The sequence below is a fragment of the Sabethes cyaneus genome, chromosome 1 (genome assembly GCF_943734655.1).
Source record: "Sabethes cyaneus chromosome 1, idSabCyanKW18_F2, whole genome shotgun sequence".
NCBI lineage: Eukaryota > Metazoa > Arthropoda > Insecta > Diptera > Culicidae > Sabethes > Sabethes cyaneus.
In genome coordinates this window covers 38,663,223-38,684,570 of record NC_071353.1, presented here as the reverse complement: position 1 = coordinate 38,684,570, position 21,348 = coordinate 38,663,223, and positions in this window count along the sequence as shown.

Sequence of the window (21,348 nt, the reverse complement as noted above, 5' to 3'; positions counted from 1 at the left end):
TGAAATGAAACCAAGCGGCTTTAGTACATATTGTTATTTCGGAGGCTAGGAGGATTTGTCTTAAAAGCAAACGTTCATCTCTCACGGACAATGACTATTGACCTTGATAAAATGGTTGAAAAATAGCCGTATTTGGCATCTCTGGTTAGAGTCTACAACATGGCGGCGAATCTGTTCTGTTCAAGGACATAACCAGCAGCAGAAACTGAGGGACTTATCGTGCGAGATGACTCGGACCACTCGGTTTTATTTGAAATTCTTTTGAAGGATTCACTGCTGTATTAAGCTTTACTTCTGGTTTTATTATGTAATATCAAAATGAAGCGAGTCAAAAAATACTTTTAGTCAGCTATAAAACCTTGGTAAAACAGTCAATAAAGCAAAGTTTTTGTGGTTGCTTATATTACGACGTTAAAACTAGTCCGCTCGCTACATCTATCTATCTTCTATCTATATACATATATCTATACCTATAACAATTGATTTCTGTCTGTCTGTCCGTCGGTATGTTTCTTATAGAATCGAAAATTACTAAACCAATCGGTGTGAAAATTTGCATGTAGGGGTTTTTGGGACCGAGGAAGATTCTGACAGTTAGAGACACATCCACCCCCTAAAAGGTGGGGCTCCCATACAATTGAAACACAAATTTCTGCATAACTCCAGAACAAATCAAGCAAATGGGACCAAATTTGGCATGTGGGTGTTTTTTTCAAATTGGGCAAATTTTTTTCTATGGTGAATTGAGCACCCTCCCTTCTTTATGAGGGGAATTATGACCCCTTTAAGAGGGTGGGAGGCTCTTATACAAATGAAATACAAATTTCCTCTTATCTCGAGAACTAATCAAGCAAATGCAACCAGAATACCATTTCGCGAAAAACCTTAACCTTCCTAATGCATTAGAAAAAAGTTACATATTATGCATTAAGGGTCGAAAACGACCCAAGTTTTGAAATTGCTCTCATTCATCCATTTTCAATCCGAATTTCGTTTTCTTTACCTCGTTTGAAAGATATGGCCAAAAACAAGCACCCAAGGTATATTGGGGAATATTTGTTGACTGATGGCCACTTCTGCGTCGGTTCCGGAACACCCACTATCAGGTCCCGGGGGACATTTTTATATTTTGAGATAATTCATTTTGCGGCACATCAAATCACATTGGCTTGATAAAATAAGATTAATGGAAGTGCAATGGGAGCATTTTGGACCCAAGCGGCCATTTCCTTATTGGTTCTGGAACATCCGGTACCCGGTTTTTGAGGACAATTTTGAATTTTAGGATGATTTATCTTGCGACACGTCAAATTACATCAGCTTGATAACGTAAGACTATTGAAAGTATAATAAAGACATTTTGAAGGCAAATGGCTACATCAGCATTGGTCTCGGAACATCCGGTACCCGGGTTTTGGGGCCATTTTTGTATTTTAGGATAACCCATCTTGCGACACATCAAATCACATCGGCTTGATTAAATAAGACTGATGAAAATAAAATAAGGTCATTTAGAAGCCAAATGGCCATTTTACCATCGGTTCCGGAACATCCGGTACCTGGTTCCGCGGGATATTTTTGGATTATGAAATAATTCATCTTGCGGCACATCAAATCACAACGCCTTGAGCAAATAAATAAAGACAAATGGCCATTTCATCATCGGTTCCGGAACATCGGGTGCACGGTATATGAGAACATTTTTGGATAGGATAATTCATCATGCGCCACATTAAATCACATTGGCTTGATCAAATAACACTAATGGAAGTACAATGTAAAAATTTTGGAGCCAAAATTACCATTTCACCATCGGTTCCGGACTATCCGTTATCCGGGTTTTGGGGACATTTTTGGATTACAAGGTAATTCATCTGCCCCGGTATAAATACCGGGTACCGGATTATATGCGACTGACGCCCCATTATACTTCCATTGTTGTTATTTTATCAACCCGATGTGATTTGAGGTGCCGCATGGTGAATTATATCAAAAGCCAAAAATGTCCCCCGAAACTGGTACCGGATGACCCAGTACCGATGGTAAAGTGGCCATTTGGCTTCTAAATGACATTGTTTTACTTCCATCAGTCTTATATTATCAAGCCGATGTGATTTGATATGTCGCATTATGAGTTATCCTAAAATACAAAAATGTCCCCAAAAACCGGGTACCGGATGTTCCAGGACCGATGCTGATGTGGCCATTTGCCTTCAACATGTGTTTATCAGGCTGGTAAATGGCTAGGTAATGCGTACCATCGGTGCCTTGTGCACTGGGCATAAAATAGACCCCACAGTGGTTCACAGCCTCTTACCTAGCAACTCCTACCCCAACCTCCTCGTGGTACCAGCCGGGATACGAGCAACCTCGGGTGGAGATCGGGTAACCAACCCCGGTGGAAACCAAGGTCGTATGCTGACAGGGGAGGAGGGCTCCTTCGAGCTACGTTGGCCCTCCGGCGATACTGTGGGGTTGGTTGCGGGCTTTGCAAGCCTGAACCACTAAAAAAACCAAAGCAATGGACTCCGCAAGTAATAATAATAACTCTAATCGGAACAATCGGCAAAGACCCAGGCGACGAAAACGGACTAACGATTGGAAATTAGGAACATGGAACTGTCGGTCTCTAAATTTCCTCGGAAGTACCCACGTGCTTTCTAAAGAAGTGAAGAGCCGCAAGTTCGACATCGTAGCGCTGCAGGAGGTATGCTGGAAAGGAACGATGGTACGTACGTATAGAGATGGTCATACCATCTACCAGAGCTGCGGCAATACACACGAGCTGGGCACAGCTTTTATAGTGATGGGCGAGATGCAGAAGCGGGTGATCGGGTCATCAACCCCCGAATGTGCAGATTAAGAATCAAGGGCCGATTCTTCAATATAAGCATAATTAACGTGCACAGCCTTCACCTCGGAAGTACCGATGATGACAAAGACGAATTCTACGCGCAGTTGGAGCGTGAATACGACCGCTGCCCAAGACATGATGTCAAAATTATCATCGGGGACTGTAATGCTCAGGTTGGTCAGGAGGAGGAATTCAAACCGGTGATTGGACGGTTCAGCGCTCACCCGCAAACGAACGAAAACGGCCTAAGACTTGTCGACTTCGCCGCCTCCAAGAACATGGCCATACGTAGTACCTTCTTCCAGCATAACCTCTACCATCGGTACACCTGGAGATCACCCAACCAGACAGAATCACAAATCGACCACGTTCTGATAGATGGTCGGCACTTTTCAGACATTATCGATGTCAGAACCTATCCGGGCGCTAACATTGATTCGGATCACTACCTAGTGATGGTAAGGATACGTCAAAAACTATCTGTTGTGAACAACATACGATACCGCCGCCCGCCACGGTATAACCTAGCGCGACTGAAGCAACCAGAGGTCGCCGAAAACTACGCGTTATCTCTCGAAACCGCGCTGCCGGAAGAGGGAGAGCTGGATGAAGCCCCTCTTGAAGACTGTTGGAATGCCGTGAAAACAGCCATTAACAGCGTAGCGGAGAACGTCCTAGGCAGTGTGGCACCGAATCGACGTAACGAATGGTTTGACGAGGAATGCCAGCAGATATTGGATGAGAAGAACGCAGCGCGGGTACAAATGCTGCGTAGAGCCACCCGTCAGAATGTGGAGCGATACAAACAGAAGCGGAGGCAGCAAACCCGACTCTTCAAGGAAAAGAAGCGCCACCAAGAGGAGAAGGAGTGCGAAGAACTCGAACAGCTGTACCGCTTTCACGACACACGGAAGTTCTATCAGAAACTCAACGGATCTCGCAAAGGCTTCGTGCCGCGGGCCGAAATGTGCAGAGATAAAGATGGAGGTATCTTGACTGATGACCGTGCGGTGATCGAAAGGTGGAAGCAGCACTACGATGAACACCTGAATGGCGTGCAGGCGGAAGACCATGATAGCGGAGGAAGTGACCACATTGGTGCAGCAAGCGACGAAGATGTGCCACCCCCATCGATAAGGGAAGTTAAAGAAGCCATCCAGCGGCTGAAGAACAACAAAGCAGCGGGAAAGGATGGCATTGGAGCGGAACTTATTAAAATGGGCCCGGACAAGCTGGCCGGCTGTCTGCATCAATTGATTGTCAAGATTTGGGATACGGAACGACTACCGGAGGAGTGGAAAGACGGGGTTATCTGCCCTATCTACAAGAAAGGTGATAAGCTGGATTGTGAGAACTACCGAGCCATCACTATCCTGAATGCCGCCTACAAAGTGCTGTCCCAAGTCCTCTTTCATCGACTATCGCCAATAGCCAATAGATTTGTGGGAAGTTACCAGGCCGGCTTCATGGAGAGTCGGTCTACAACAGACCAAATCTTCACCCTGCGGCAGATCCTCCAGAAGTGCCGCGAATTCCGAGTCCCCACGCACCACCTGTTCATCGATTTCAAAGCCGCATATGATAGCGTAAACCGACAAGAGCTATGGAAAATTTTGGACGAAAACGGCTTTCCGGGTAAGCTTACTAGACTTATCATGGCTACGATGGATGGGATCCAGTGCTGTGTGAGAATCTCGGGTGGATTGTCGGACCCATTCGAATCTCGCAGGGGACTTCGACAAGGAGATGGTCTTTCCTGCCTGCTATTCAACATTGCGCTTGAAGGTGTTATAAGGCGAGCGGCGATCGAAATGCGGGGCACGATTTTCAATAAATCCAGTCAATTTATCTGCTTTGCTGACGACGTGGATGCTGTCGGCAGAACATTTGAGGCGGTGGAAGATCAGTACACCAGACTGAAACGCGAGGCAGAGAAGATTGGATTGCAGATAAATACGTCTAAAACGAAGTATATGCTGGCGGGCGGGACCGAGCGCGACAGGGCTCGCTTGGGCAGCACCGTGGTAATCGACGGGGATGAGTTCGAGGTAGTCGACGAGTTCGTATACCTTGGCTCGCTGGCAACAGAGGACAACAATACCAGCCGTGAGATTAAAAGACGTATTATCAGCGGAAGTCGGGCCTACTACGGACTCCACAAACACTTGCGGTCGAACAATCTGAGCCCCCGTACAAAGTGCACATTGTACAAAACGCTAATTAGACCGGTTGTCCTCTACGGGCACGAAACGTGGACATTGCTAGAAGAGGACCTACGAGCACTCGGAGTTTTCGAACGGCGGGTGCTAAGAACCATCTTTGGCGGAGTGCAAGAGAACGGTGTATGGAGGCGAAGAATGAACCACGAGCTCGCGCGTCTCTACGGCGAACCAAGTATTCCAAGTAAGAAAGTGGTTAAAGCTGGACGGATACGTTGGGCAGGACATGTTGCTAGAATGCCGGACAACTATCCTGCAAAAATGGTTTTCGCATCAAATCCGGTAGGAACAAGACGAAGAGGGGCACAGCGAGCGAGGTGGCAAGACCAGGTGGAGCGAGATCTGGCGAGCACTGGGTGCCCGCGGAACTGGAGATCAGTTGCCATGGACCGAAACAGATGGAGAAATTATACTGCGCAGGCCTTGTCATAAGACGTTAGGCCAATTAAGTAAGTAAGTATGTGTTTATCATACTTTCAATAGTCTTATGTTATCAATGTGATGAAATTTGACGTGCCGCAATAGAAATCATCCTAAAATTCAAAAATGGCCTCAAAAACCAGGTACGGGATGTTCCGTAACCGATTGGGAAGTGGCCATTCGGGTCCAAAATGTCCCCATTGTACTTCCACTAGTCTTATTTTATCAAGCCAATGTGATTTGATGTGCCGCAAAATGAATTATCTCAAAATATAAAAATGTTCCCCGGGACCTGGTAGTGGGTGTTCCGGAACCGACGCAGAAGTGGCTTCAGTCAACAAATATTCCCCAATATACCTTGGGTGCTAGTTTTTGGCCATATCTTTCAAACGAGGTAAAGAAAACGAAATTCGGATTGAAAATGGATGAATGAGAGCAATTTCAAAACTTGGGTCGTTTTCGACCCTTAATGCATAATATGTAACTTTTTTTGCTGTGGCTCTTCTAGATGTCGCTGAAAGCTGAAACTTCCCCACAATGCTAATTTTCCAAAGTTAGGAAAAGTCAGAAAATTTCAAGTCTCTAACTCGTACCGTTACTGAGTATCAAGCTTTGTATGTATGCCGATGGGTCGAAAACGACCCCAATGCACTAGGAAGGTTAAGCGGGATGTAACTCTTTTCGTAGAAAGTACCATTTCGCAGGGGTGACCCAACTGAAGGAAAGTAATAGAGGTCAGTAGATCTGGTAAAATAAATAAACCTAGATAGATGTGATCTCTACGGGGGGCTGCCCCCGCAGTGGCTGGCGCTTCCGACGGCAGGTCGTCGGCAACACTCGCGGCCTGTGGCCGTCTCGCGCTGAATTATCTAATGTTACTATTGATAGTTTTTGCTGGTCTTGTTATTGATTATTGTTTTATGAAAGAGTCTAAAATTTCTCGAGTTCGATTAGTTTTTGAGTTACGCAAAAATTTCTGTTTTATTTGTATGAGAGTCCTTATCTCCCTACCACAAATTTGGTTGCATTGGCTTGATTACTTCTCGAGTTGTGAGGAAATTTAGATTTCATTTGTATGGGAGCACCCCTCCTAAAAAGGGTGGGGAGGGGGTCCTAATTCATCATAAAAAAAATTCATGCCTCCAAAAACACCCGATGCCAAATATGGTTCCATTTGATTAATTAGTTCTCGAGTTATGCGGAAATTTGTATTTCATTTGTATAGGAGCCCCCTCTCCAGAAGCGGGGAGAGGTTTCAATTCACCATAGAAAACATCCTTGTCTCCAAAAACACCCACATGTCATATTTTGTTCCATTTGCTTGATTAGTTCTCGAGTTATGAGAAAATTCGTATTTCATTTGCATGAGAGCCCCCCCTTCTAAAAAGGTAAGGGGTCCTAATTCATCATAGAAAATATTCATGCCTCCAAAAACACCCACATGCCAAATATGGTTCCATTTGATTAATTGGTTCTCGAGTTATGAGGAAATTCGTAGTTCATTTGTATAGGAGCACTCCCTCCTAAAGTGGGGAGGGGTCTCACTTCACCATTCGAAAGATCTTGTCTCCAAAAACACCCACATGTAAAATTTTGTTCCATTTGCTTGATTAGTTCTCGAGTTATGCAGAAATTTGTGTTTCATTTGTATGGGAGCCCCCCATCTTAGTGGGGGGAGGGGTCTCTAACCATCATAAGAACCTTCCCTGGCCCCAAAAACCCCTATATGCAAATTTTCACGCCGATCGGTTCAGTAGTTTTCGATTCTATAAAGAACATTCGGGCAGACAGACAGAAATCCATTTTTATAGGTTTAGATTTGTGTGGGAGCCCTCCCCCTCTTAGTGGGGGGAGGGATCTCTAACCATTATAAGAACCTTCCCTGGCACCAAAAACCCCTACATGCAAATTTTCTCTCCGATCGGTTTAGTAGTTTTAGATTCTATAAGAAACACAGAACAGACAGAAATCCGTTTTTATAGGCATAGATTTGTATGGGAGCCCCCCCTCTTAGTAGGGGGGGGGTCTTTTTCCATCGAGAGAACCTTTCCTAGCCCCAAAAACCCCTATATGCAAATTTTCACGCCGATCGGTTTAGTAGTTTTCGATTCTATAAGGAACATTCGGGTAGACAGACGGAAATCCATTTTTAAAGGTATAGATATTGAGAACCCTTTCCTTTTTAGAAAGGGCGGTATGACCTCTCTCCCTTTTAAGAGGGGGGGGGCTTCCATACAAATGAAATACAAATTTCCTCTTATCTCGAAAACTAATCAAGCAACTGGAATCAATTTTGGCAAGCGGGGGTTTAAGGACGCAAGATTTTTTTTTATGATGAATTAGGACCCCTCCCCTGTTTAGGATGGAGGGCTCTCATACAAATGAAATGCAAATTTCCTCATAACTCGAGAACTAATCGAGCAAATGGAACTCGAGAACTAATCGAGTAAATGGCGGGGATTTTCGGAGGTAAGATTTTTTTTATGAACTAGGACCCCACCCCTGTTTAGGAGAGGGAAAGCCCCTACAAATTAAATACAAATTTCCTCATAATTCGAGAACTAATCAAGTAAATGGAACCAAATTTGGCATGCGGGGCATTTTGGAATGGATTTTGGAGTCTTGAAATGACTTAAATGCTTTTTGGTTTGCATTTGAATAGCATTGGCGATGCTTATTGGTTACTTGGGATGCTTTCATAGTTACGTAACTGCCAAAATGAATCATCTAAGGTTGAACTTCTCAGAAACGTGCAAAACTCGAGATTGAGACAAAGATCATCCGAGATTCATGATTTATGCACAACAGGCTTTAATTTGTGGCAATACGAAGTTTTTCGGGTCAGCTAGTATGTATATAAAAGTGAACGTAAGTAAGTTTGTATGTTCCGCCATAACTCCAGAACGCCTTGACCGTTCTTCACCAAATTTGGTACATACGTTTCTTGACATAAGGGAAACGGCACTGGGGGTTAACAAAGAGGGGCCGATAGGCCATAACTCTGAAACGCCTGAATGGTTCTTCATGAAACTTGGCACACATGTTCCTTGAGATAAGGAACTCACTGCTGGGGGGTTGATAAAAGCGGGGTTCCTTTTAAACTTAGCACGCATGTTACTTGGTATAATGGAATCAACATAAGGCGGTTAACAATAAGGGGGGGGGGCTCCCACCAATGGAGGGAGGTCCAAATAAGTAAAAGGGGTTGCGTTTCTCTTGCATATAGACCGATTGCAGTTGTGCAAGTAACTTGTGAGAAAAGTGGATTCTAGGGACCGTTATAGGGATTTTCATGGAGCAATGGCGTCCCACTCCCAATACAAAATTGATTTTATTGTGGTTGCTTGTCTAACCGCAACCGTGTTAGTTTTAACGGGTGGCAACTAAAATTTTGGAATTTTTTCGCGGCCCCTATACTCAACAACAAACGAGCTCAGAGAGAAATGAGAGTATGTATGTGTTAGCTCTCTCCTCGTTTTGTTAATATTTTTTGTACTGTTTATGCTAGTTCTTAAAATAGCGTCGAAACAAGAAGCATGTCGTCGAAACGCGCACGTTCACTCGTTCTTGGGTAGCTTAGATCAGCTGTATCAGTTTGTTCGGAAATCCATAGGACTAAGTAGTTTCTTCTCCTCCTAAATACCTAAATATTGTATTAGTTCTGAAAAGAGCCACGAGCTAATGTTTCTTGGGACCATAAAAAGGACGGTTTTAGTTACGCTGGTACTGACGAGCGACAATTAGTGCTTTCTTGTGGTGATTCGTTGTTCTTGAACCTTTTAATAGTTCGTTTGTTTTGTAGTCGACTCACTCTGTGTATCTCAAGGTCAACTATACCTGGAAACCAAAGCGATCGTACGGAAAAAGCGTGGGAAATTTATACTTGAAAAGTTTAGGATTCTTTTCACTATCCAGCGATGAAATAATGGCCGTTTGATAAGAACCAGGCAACATCCTGTGGTAAGAAGCAGTCTTACGACAAAAAATGTATCTTATCCACCTGAAAAATGCAAATCCAGAGTGCGGAGTTTCAAACTATTTGACACTAGCATAAATGCACAACATAATTAAAACAAGTACGGTTATAAAACAAACTAGAACAGCAAAGTTTTACGATCGCCCTGCTGCTACACTTTCGCGCTCGAGCATAAAATTTGATTTTGTATTATCCTGTCACATGGGCCCACGGTAACTTAAATTTGCAGCGCTCATATCCTCACGCCTGATATGTGCTGCAAAACCAGTTATAAATGAGATGGGTCTACCAGGGAGAAGCAAAAGCCGGTTAATGTCGTACACGTGGTGCCAAACCAACTCCGAAACTAGCCACCATCCCCTCCGGATTCTCCGGTCATCGGGACGGTCGGTTTCGTAGCACGTCTGCTGGCAGCACCCGGTGCCCGTCTGGGCCATGCCGGCTTTCGGGCTCGCCGGTGATAAATGGCGTGACAGAGTTTAAATTTGGCGAGTATCCTATAAATTATCAGGCTGCATACCGGTAGAATCTGTCGGAATGAATGACGAGAAGCGCTACGGCGAAGGATGAGTAGAAAGGCAAACCGCCAGTATGCAGTAAATCAGTGTGGCCTACCTTGGTTGAATATTTTGCAGCATCCCACGTTCCGATGGGCGGCAGCCCCAGTCTGATTTGTTCAATTTTTCAAAAAAAATCTACTTCAGCGACTCGTGAATGAAATGTGGAACAAACCATGTGGAGCGTGTGCCAAATAAGCAGAACGTATCGGTTAAGAAAACTTTACGACATATAATACAAGCATAATCCGGAGAAAAGCGCCAAGATTGCTAAACTTTTGCTAGATTGGATTGATTACTACTTTCAGACGTCTTTTTGCAAAAGATGTCCCTCAACTGTCGTCCACTCTTTTCGTGATCAGTTTGGGCATAGTGGCTATTTTTACAAATCCTCACACTTTTTATTTAACGCAAGTTTAATGTAAATAATGCCTCGAAAAAGTGAATTTCGAAATAGTGTGGTTTAATTTCATTAGCATCTAAAAATAAAAAAAAATGTAGTAGCCAGTAAACTGATGAATTTTTTGTTAGATAGAAGATGAATTCAGGAAAAAAATTTTGATTGAAATTTCACACTTGAAATTTAATGCATTTGATTCAAACACTTTACAACGAAAATCCAGTAGTAAACTACAAAATAACCTTTAATTAGCTTCACGTTGAGCTTATTGTTGTTTTATATCGCAATACCATGGTGGAATTTCAATAAAAGGAAACCTGAGTCGAATAGATACCTATATCACCATTGTCTAAACAAACAAAACAAATCCCAATTTTGGACATCTTCTGCACTGACCCCCTAGCAATTTCGAATCAACAAAACTAATTATTAATCTAAAGATAAATAAATTGCCTTCCTACACTGAGCCTGTTATTTGCCTTTCTCTTTCTATGCACTGAAAATCAAATCTACTCAAAATCAACTTTAATACACACAATTTCGTTTTTTTAAAGCGACAACCAATTTCAATACTTGTAAGCTCAAATCTGTTATTTTTAAATTACAGATAAACTTATAGAAACTTGGCTCAATTTTATTTTCATCAGTATATTTAATTTTCCGTGTATCATAAATCATTTATTAATACCCAATGTGTACCCAAATGTAACTGCTAAAACCTGCAAGTGTTCAGTTGAAAAGCAAATCGCCATGGCAGCCAGCTGAACGTCGTCCCCCAAAAAACAAAGATTTACACTGTTTGAACCCAAAAACAGACATATCCTATCCAATTTTCTTTCCTTCGGTTTTGCCTTCGGTGGTCCAGCAAATCTGTCGTCATCAACGTTGCGGTTGCGGCCTGCGGGTACAGTGGTGCAGAAGAAATGGTGAAATGCAGCTCTGCTGTCCTGTAGGCTTCCGCTGTATTGTTGCAGCTGTTGTTGATCTCAGACCGGTTGGTTTCGGAACACCGCAGACTTTTCCGTGTTCTGCTCGGAGAGACAGCAGGATATGGCCAATAATAAGATTTTTTACGGCTCAATGATCTACGATCTACGTACGGACAGCTCAGGGTGAAAAACTCGACTTCGTTCCTAACGAGCAGAATGTGCCACAGCTCCGAAATTCTGTGAACCATAGCGTCGAAAATATGTATATTTAGATATCGTTAGTCAAGTGGCATTTCTTCAATTAAAATCGAACAGTTTATACTTGTTTGCTGTGTCCTGGGAAGTTAGCAGAAAGCCGCCATTATTTGCATTGCAACTGGAGTTGGTGTCTGGTATTAGTACACTAAGGGGTGACAACTAAAATTTTGGAGTTTTTTGAGGTCCCTACGCACAACAACAAACGAGCTCAGGGAGAAATGAGAGTGTGTATATGTTGGCTCTTTCTCTCCTCTTTCTGCAAGTAGTTTTTGTTTTGTTTATGCTTGCCAAGTTTTGCTTAAAATGGCGTCAACACAAGAAGCATTCCGCGAGTGCGTTGTTCACTTCTACGAATTGCACAAAGAACTCGGCAAAAAGTATACGGTACAACGTTTTAAAAGCGAAAATATTGCGGCTTCAACTATTTACAATATCCTACTCGCAAGCAAGGTAGTGGAAGACCAGCCAAAATTATAGACGAAGAAGGACTTCGTTCTCTTTCTCGATAGTGATCGTCAACAGAGATATGAACGCCCAGGTCGGTAACGGTGCATAGACCAGGAAGCGATTTATATCCTAGAGTTCTGAATTGAGAGACTGGCCACGCCACTCAAAAACTCACATCATTAAACCAACGACACTCACTGATTACGTGAAACGTGTGTCGCTGGTTTAATGATGACAAGTTCTCGAGAGCTACTGAGTTGCCATGGCCTGTCTCTCAATTCAGAACTCTAGTATATCCCAGCGAAAGGGCCTCTTAGGTTGCACCCCGATATTAACAAAACTCTGATCAGGCCACTAGTACTCTACGGACTTGATACTGTAACCATGCCTATGGCAGACATACGTGCAGTTGTCGTATTCGAATGAAAGATTTTGCGGTTTATTTGAGGAAGTACAAACGCGCAGCGGAGAGTGTTATGGACATGGACGCATAAACCATGAGCTGCAGGCACTTGGAGAAATTCCTATTGTTCGCCTGGCGTAAGACTGACGGCAACAGTGAGCCGGTCACGTCGCAAGGATGCCGCACTGCAATGAAATCTGCTCTCGTAAAAAACCTCTTCGGCGCGGCACCAAGAATAGAACGGCTCAACGTGTTACGTGGCACGACTAGATCAAAGCTATCTAACAATTGTCGAGACGCTTGAGGACTTGACGATGAGCTGCTCAGGACTGAGCTCTTGATATAGCACGTGCCGACCCGGCTCTAAGCAGGAGAAGAAGAAGGGAATCTTACGCAAATCATGGCAACACGGACAGGTGGATTCTCCGTTAATTTAATATCAGGACCCGAGTTAGGATTCGTAAAGATATTATAATTTTTCTATAATATACATAATTGTACATATTAATTGCATGCTTAATTTAATTGTGTTTTATCGTGTAGCGTTTACGTGTATGTATACAGAGTTCATTATTAAGTGTTGCATGCAAGTGTTGTTGTAGGTTCTTGTGAGTTTCCTGTAATTTTAGTTTTAAGTAAAATTGTATTCCACTCACGTTTAGTCCCCTTAGATGTATTTTAATTGTAATTCCACTTAGTGCGGCTAGTACAACCGGAGCTGAAATAGATGATTCAGTTCTCCTTAAATAATTTTCAGGTTGGAAACTGGCTTATCTTCTGGTAGAATTCTACAATCATAAATCCATAGCTTTAGTATAGATGTAAGAATAATTTTAGTTAACAATACTCACCAGTAGAATAAGCAATTGGTTTTAAGTATTTAAGTTGATAGTATAGAATAAACTAGATTTAGTTTTAATACTCTTTAGGCTACTATAACCGGCACACGTTTTAACTTTCAACTCTTTCTGTTGCTTTGTTTTCATTCGAATCACTTACCCAGTTGATGACAGATCTATCACGTCACCGCTGACAGCTGTGCATGATATCGATCTCAATGCAGGGTTGACCGCGTTGCGCTGTCGGTCTTGCTCGATTAATCAAAGTGGTGTTTGGAAGGTGATGATGCGAGGCCGACTAGGGATGGCCAACAATACGGCATCAAACTTTAAGCAGGAGGTAGAACAGGGGTCCTAGTGTGACCCATCCTAGGCACGCCAGTTTCAGCTGCCGACCACAAGCTAGCCTAAGTTACAATTTGGGTTTTATTACACTCTTATGATGGTATTTAAGACCAAAATTGGTCTTGACGACCACCATAAGAGTACAATAAAACTCACATTGTTGCTTGGGAGCTCAATTTACACTTAAAATAATCCACATACTTGGTATAGTCCAATAAGGGTAAAAAAATTTCAAAAATTGGGGAAAATGAGCAAAATGGGGCACTTTCTGATGACATACAGGACAGGGGTGGGCAACACGCGATTCTTCGGAAAATTTTACATAAGATCACCTATATTTTATCAAGTGGCAGACCGGACGTGACGGATATGAAAGGGTTATCTGCCCAGTGAGGCTAGAGGTCTGGGAGCAAGCGCGTGCAAGCGACGCTCTCCGCCGGCTCAACTTTGTGTATCTATTTATTTACTAGAACATGTGGGACGTAGAGACAACTAAAATGAGAAAACGGCCAAAACACTCAATAACTCGCATAAGTAAATCAACGACGCTTATTGATTATTGAACTTCCAGCAAAACTAGTGTCGCTGGTTTAATGATGAAAAGTACTCACGAGATACTGAGTTAGTTTGACCATTCTCTCATTTCAGTTTTTATATCACACTGCACTCCGCACTGCACTGGGACAACAAGCAGGTGGGGAAATCACCCATTATAAGCTAGATTAAACTAGAGAACTAAACTCTTTGTACGGAGAAAATACATGTAATTCGGTTCTAGGCAGGGATGCCACATATAATTCTGTGTTTTTTGTTGGAAAAATCTGACAATCTGTACGGCGAGGAAAAATATCTGTGCAAAAATCTGTCCAATGCAAAACAATGGGGAGTGAAAGAGATAGAGAGTCATTTTGCTGACTATTTCCGTCTCTTTCACTCTCATGTAAAAACTCAAAAATCTGTTTAATCTGTGTAATTTGGCGAAAATCGGTATTCTATGCATACAGATTCTGTACAAGCGATTTCTTTCAAATATACAGAATAATCTGTGCATGTGGCAACCCTGGTTCTAGGCCATCAACCGCGTTTAGCTGGCGGTAATTAAGCTCAATTCTGTATTTCATTTTATACTTTGAAGTTTAGAATACGAAAGTGGCCCCGGTGGCCCTAATGTGGTATACACAGGTGTGGCGATGTTGGTAAAGCGATGTTAGTGCAATGAAGAAATTTCATCACGGTGTGGGTGGAATCAGGGGGATCTATTGCTGTCAAATTGCTTACAAGTGTGCGTTACCGCAGATGGTGTTTGGTCCATGACGTTTGCACTGTCATGAACCAAACGGCTTATGATTGATTTCGAGCCAGGAAACTCGCAACTTCATTTTTGTCTACTGCAGTTGACAGAAACTCAAACCCAAACACGCAGTGCAATTGTCATTTGTATTGTTTTGATCCCGATAATGCATTTATCTGCTTTTTAGCCTAAATAAAACAAACGAAGACACTTTTCGGAAGCTACATATACATACAAGAGCAGCAAATCGGTAAGTAAAAAATAGCAAGAGCGGCATTGAAAATTATGGTCACCTGCCTGCCCCGTCACATGTGAGTTTCACAATTCCTTACCGATAGATCCTCCCTGGGTGGAATCATAAATCGACCAATCGCGATCAAGCGTGACGTCAAAGTCCAAAAACAAACCTCATTGTCCGACGCATACATAGCTTACAAGTTTGTTTTGAATTTTCATTTGTTTTAGAGGTGTGCTACTCATGGGTGCAAAAAGGTAACTTGTGACAAGTCTGTTTTTCGACCGGGGCTGAAGCCAGCTCACGGCCAGTGACTAAACCCTCGGCAAAGTGCGCAGCGGGCGGAGGGAGTGGATATCGGATGAAACTTGGAGTAAGATCGATGAGCGGCGAAAGGCGAAAGCCGGCATTGAGCGAGCGCGAACCAGATCGGCTAAGACAGCTGGCCGTCAACGGGACAAGAGAGCCTGGACTAACTCCCTAGCCAAACAAACCCTAGCCGAGACCAACCAAACCAGCAGCGTATGACGCCAACAGTTCATCGAATTAATCGCGTCAACTCGGCGGCGCCATCGCTGGATGAAATTGAAGCAGCTATCAAGAGTATGAAATCCAGTTGTAGAGCGCCAGGGATAGACTGTATTTCAGCCGAGATGCTTAAAGCTGATCCGTCTTTGTTAGCCCAGATGATGTATCAGCTTTTCAGCGATAAATGGAAAACCGCAACTTTTCCGGTGGACTGGATATGGCCGATTGGTCAAAGTCCCTAAAAAGTAGACCTAACTGAATGCGGTAACTAGCGTGGCATCACACTGCTCTGTACTACTCTCAAAGTACTCTGTAAGGTAATCCTCAACCGGATCCAGGAGAAGATTGACGCTACTCTCCGGCGGCAGCAAGCTGGATTCCGTGCTGACCCATCATATATACACCATATCACAACGCTCCGCATTATATTGGAGCAGATCAATGAATTCCAGGACTCTCTTCTGCTGGTGTTCGTTGACCTCGAAAAAGTGTTCGTCCGTCTCAAGCACTACATCTGGTCCCCGAACCTAACCATAAAAGCACTATAAGGACACCCCAAGTCATCAAACGAGTAAGAGAGCGAATTCGATGGAAACCAGATCAGTCTGGACGTAAGATGACCAAGAAACTGGGAATTTCGTAGTCAATCATGCAGAATATTTTGAAACATGATCAACGATTGATTGCATATAAACAACAACAGGTGTACGGTTTGACTGAAAAGCAGAAAGTCGCAAGAGGTTTGGGAGCTGCTCAAGCGGCACGGTGATTGTGAAATTCTGTTTTCGATCGAAAAAATGTTCCTGCTATCAGGATCACGACAACCAACAAAATGATCGGACATATGCAGCATATCTTTCTGAGATTCCTCGGGACAAACTGGCTGTTCAAAGGTTCCAGAATGTTTCCAGGATGATGGTATGGGGAGGCTTCTCCAAAAATTTGAAGGTTCTATTGATGTTGATTAAACCTGGTGTTGAAATCTATACTAAATATTACATCGATATTGTTATTAGGTACTTAGGTTATTAGGTTATTTGCTTCCCATCGTAAAAAAAACTACAAGAATGCACCAAACTGCTTCCAACAAAATTCTGCACCGTCTCACCAGGCGAAAGCTCAAAAGCTAGGTGTGAGCACAATTTTACGGATTTTATTTCTTCGAAAGAGTGGCCTGCCTCTTCACCTGATTTGAATCCTCTATGCATGGGGTTACATGCTAGGAAAACTAGGGAGACAACATTTGGAGAATATTTGGGATGAAATGCCCCAGAATAAGATAAGAAACCATGCGTGCCAGCTGTAACGCTTTTCAACAAAGATTGCGACTGCTAATTAAAGTAAAGGGAGAAAGATATGATGGGGTAATTCAAGACAATGGGTGTTATGGGTGCACGAAACACACTCAAAATTAAAATTTAGACAAGCATCTTATTTTTGTGACCATTTACTTTACTGACAGTTATTACTACTCACCCTGTACAATCGTCAGAGGATCTGTTCTGGTACTAAAACAAGATTGTAACCGCCGAATAAGAAGAAAATAAAATACATAACTCACAATCGGAAATCTTGAAGCAAAGGCTTTTTCATTTGAATTATGCATGCCCAGAAGTTGGAAAAAATCGATTGTTTGGCATCGTATTATGCAGATACGAAACAATACAAGGTACAAACATGTTTCCCGGTCATCTTTATTCGACAAAACTAACGCGATCAATCGGTTACCTTGTCGTTACTACTTCCACAAAGAAATAAGCAAAAGAATTTCTCATACAGTCGTTTAATCGACTCGTCCGGTTTCATTGTTGTATGCATGTAGGTAACACCAATCCACCTTTCCACACGGACCAAAACTTCTACATACACAACCATAGGTTGCTTTTCGATGACGAAAACACGGATGAGCCAAGAACGATAAGCGGCGCGGCCGTTTTCCACTGACTATGTCTAGGCACGAACTAGGAAGAAATATGGTGTACATTTTTATTTGATTTTGTCTCTCCACTTGCGGGCCGTCGGTACTATGGTGCTCCAAAGGAGTGTTGAATTGAGAGTATGTAGTAAATCGTTGCTACTTTATCGGCCGCTTGGCCAAGCGGCAACTTGCACAAGTAGTATACCATCTGCACACCGGTCGAGGGGACCGTCTCCCGGGAAATATGGTGTGCAGTTTGTCTTGGGGACAATTGGGTGAAAATACTGCTGTGAAAAGCTCGAGAGAATAGCATGCGGCTCCAATGCTCCGTAGGTATAAGGTGGCACGTGCTGCTGAGGGGTCGGGAAAAGCTGATGGGATTGCTAGCGAGCAACCTTGAGAAAACAAATGCTGCGAAAATGTCAGGTCGGGCGAGAAAATCGCTTCTTTGAATGGACTGTGCAGGCTCCGCCGGCAGTCCGACGGTGCCGGCGGATGGGTAGACCAGTAGGAAACGAAGCCATTCAAGTTAATCGAGTGACAAATCGTTAGCCGTGTTTTCGATTTTAGACTATTTAATGGAGCAAATATTTGACAGTCCGTCGATTTGGATTCGATGCAGCTGAGGCTTTAAGTTGGCTAGGATGGTCGAAGTGATAAAGGATGCAACAGAAAGCAGATGGGAAGTTGGGAAAGTAAGTTGAACATTTAACTTGCTGGTTAGAAAACAAACGCAACTCTTCATGTTGATTGAATTGTCCATATAGCAGGACCATCCTATCGGAACACAGGAAATAGAAAATTTGATTCTCATTTCGGGTCGGTGGCCAAAGAGGCGGTCCCAAAACGGCTGCCCGGTATGGCCAATGGTCAATGATGGAAATAATTTCCTCGACCGAAAAGGTTTTCCCGGAAATTTCCCATTAACAACAGGAGATAGCTTTTTTGCTTCATATTGCATGTGGGGGTTACCACATTGAAAGTAAAACGTTTTATCGTCATCTTTATCGTCGGCTTGTGTCTTCGGATTGTGTTACTGTTGTTTGATTTGTTGCTTGATTCTATTTGATGATCCTAATAGTAATAACAACTGAAAATCGATAGAGCATGAGTCAACATCATCGTCAACCAGTACCGGTAGTTAAATTTTAATTCATTTTGATGTCGAACCTTCGACAGGTCAGTACTGTGGCGTGTTGTGCCATGTGTAATTGGCTTATGTCAAATTGTAAATCACGGAAAATACCTTACAGGCATGACAACCGCTTCGTGTAATTCCATACGCAGTGGCATATTAGACTTCGGTACGTGCATCAGTTTATATAACAGGTGTAAAATATTACATATCACCGTTATATTGTGTACGGCTGATAAAATTCTCAATAAAGAATGGAATACCTAGCGACAGGCAATCAAACCAACGGGCTGGACATTTTAAATTCACTGCTGGTTTTCGGCTGTTGAATGTTGACTGAAATTGAAATGTTGCGACACTGTTCAGCCGGAAAAAAGCCAAACCGATTTGATGTGGTGGCATCAAACTCGTGTTTTAAAATGAATCCTCGATTACTAGTCGTAATGATGCTTTAAACAACTGCGCAAACTGCTGGTAATGTATTTATTTATTACGGAATGTGGATATTGATTTCAATGCTTCTACGTGCTGGATGGTAGAAAGCCGGAAATTGAAATCGTTCAGTACATATGTTATATGGACAATAATAAAAATGACATGGTTTAATAATGGGTAATCGTGCCAAATGTCATAATGTTCCACATTCAATGAGCTTTACACATGTATTAACATTCAACAGAAATGAAATTATTATTAAGAATATACGGGCTTCAAAAGTATTGGAATAATTAATTGTTGGGTATCGAATTTTGATGCTCGTAATAAATACAAACAATATGTATCTAAAATTGTCCTATCACTAGTTTGAAAGTTGAACTGGAGAGTATCTTGGCATAGTATATGCGTTAGAAGTGAATCCTGCGACACAGGAGTTTACCAAAAAGATTCGACCTCATGCACCTTCCAGCATTGGACAAAAGGTAGGAGTCAAAATGACTACTTGTCAAGCATAGCTACCAATACCCCCCCCCCTTCCTTTTCCGCTCTTCCCCCTCCTTCACCAAAAAATTTTCATTTCTTTCCCCTACCGTCCCTTCATCAATTGTAGAACCATCGTTTCAAAAAAATATTATATCTATTATAGCCGCACCGGTACCTCGCGTTCCTGCGGAACAAAATAAACGCCGCAATGGTCCTCGACCTTTCATCCAGTAACTCTTGTCTCTGCCTTCTCGTGGTACCAACCGGAATACGAACAATCTTAGCGGAGACGAGGAAACCAATTCCGATGCAAACTAAGGTTGCACCCGGACAGGAAAGGAGACACTCGCGCGAATACTGAGCGTTAGCTTGAGGAGTAGCCTTACTAGCCATGAAAGTATGTCCCCATGTCCGGAGCTGCTCTTGACGACTTCGCGTTCCTCAAACTAGTGAGCACATGCACTCCAGGTTAGGGGATGGCTCATGACAACGTCTGATTTGGAGCGGGCCGCTGAATTAAAATATCTCGGCATTATAGCTAAGATAGCAGCCCCATCACCGTGGCCCTCGGTATCGTGGTTCTAGCGAGACATCCTACCTAAACAATGATTACTACGAACATTCAATCAAACACGGATCGACATATTCGGCATAGACCTAGACAAGGAAACATCGACGATGAGCGGAAATTCGGTACTTGGAACTGCAGATCGCTGAATTTAGTAAGTGACGATCGGGTACAGCCCGAACAGTTTGAGCCCCACAAACCCGGTAGTTCGTAACTCTGCAGGAAATCTGTCTCAAAGCAGAGAAGGCTAGGAAGATCCGCGGTGGAAAGGCCCAGTGTCACCAGAGCGGTGGCACTAGCAACGAATTGGAAACGGGATTTGTAAAGTTGGAAAAAATGCAGGATCGCCTAATAGATTGGAAGGCGATTAACGAGAGAATGTGTCTATTGAGGATGAAGGGCCGTTTCTTGAATTACAGCATCATAAACGTGCGCTGCTCGCATGAAGGTAGACCTGAGGATGTGCAGGAATCGTTGCACGCGCGGCTACAAACAGCGTGCAACAGCTGTTCGCTAATCGCTACTGGACCTCAGTTGGCGATAATAAACGCCCAAGTCGGTTGAGAAAAAATGTATAGATCGATGATAGGACCCCGCAGCCTGCGCACCGAGATGAACGATAACGGCCAACGATGTGTAAACTTCGCAGTTTACCGAAGCCTGGTGCTCCGAAGCACCTTAATATTTCTCACGCACAGCTATCCACAAAACCGTCTTGAGATCACCTAACCAATCGGCGGAAGTCGGGCCTACTACGGACTCCATAAACACTTGCGGTCGAACGATTTGAGCCCCCGTACTAAGGGCATACTGGACAAAACCGGTTGTCCTCTACAGGCACGAAACGTGGCACTAAAAGAAGAGGACGCACGAGCTTTAGGAGTTTCCGAACGGCGTGTGCTAAGAAGCATCTTTGGCGGCGTGAAAGAGAACGATGTATGGAGGCAAAAAATGCACCACGAGCGCGCGCGTCTCGGCGAACCCAGTACTCAGAAAGTGGTTAAAGCTGGACGGTTAGGTTGGGCAGGACATGTTGCTAGAATGCCGGACAACTATCCTGTAAAAATGGTTTTCGCATCGAATCCGGTAGGAATAAGACGAAGAG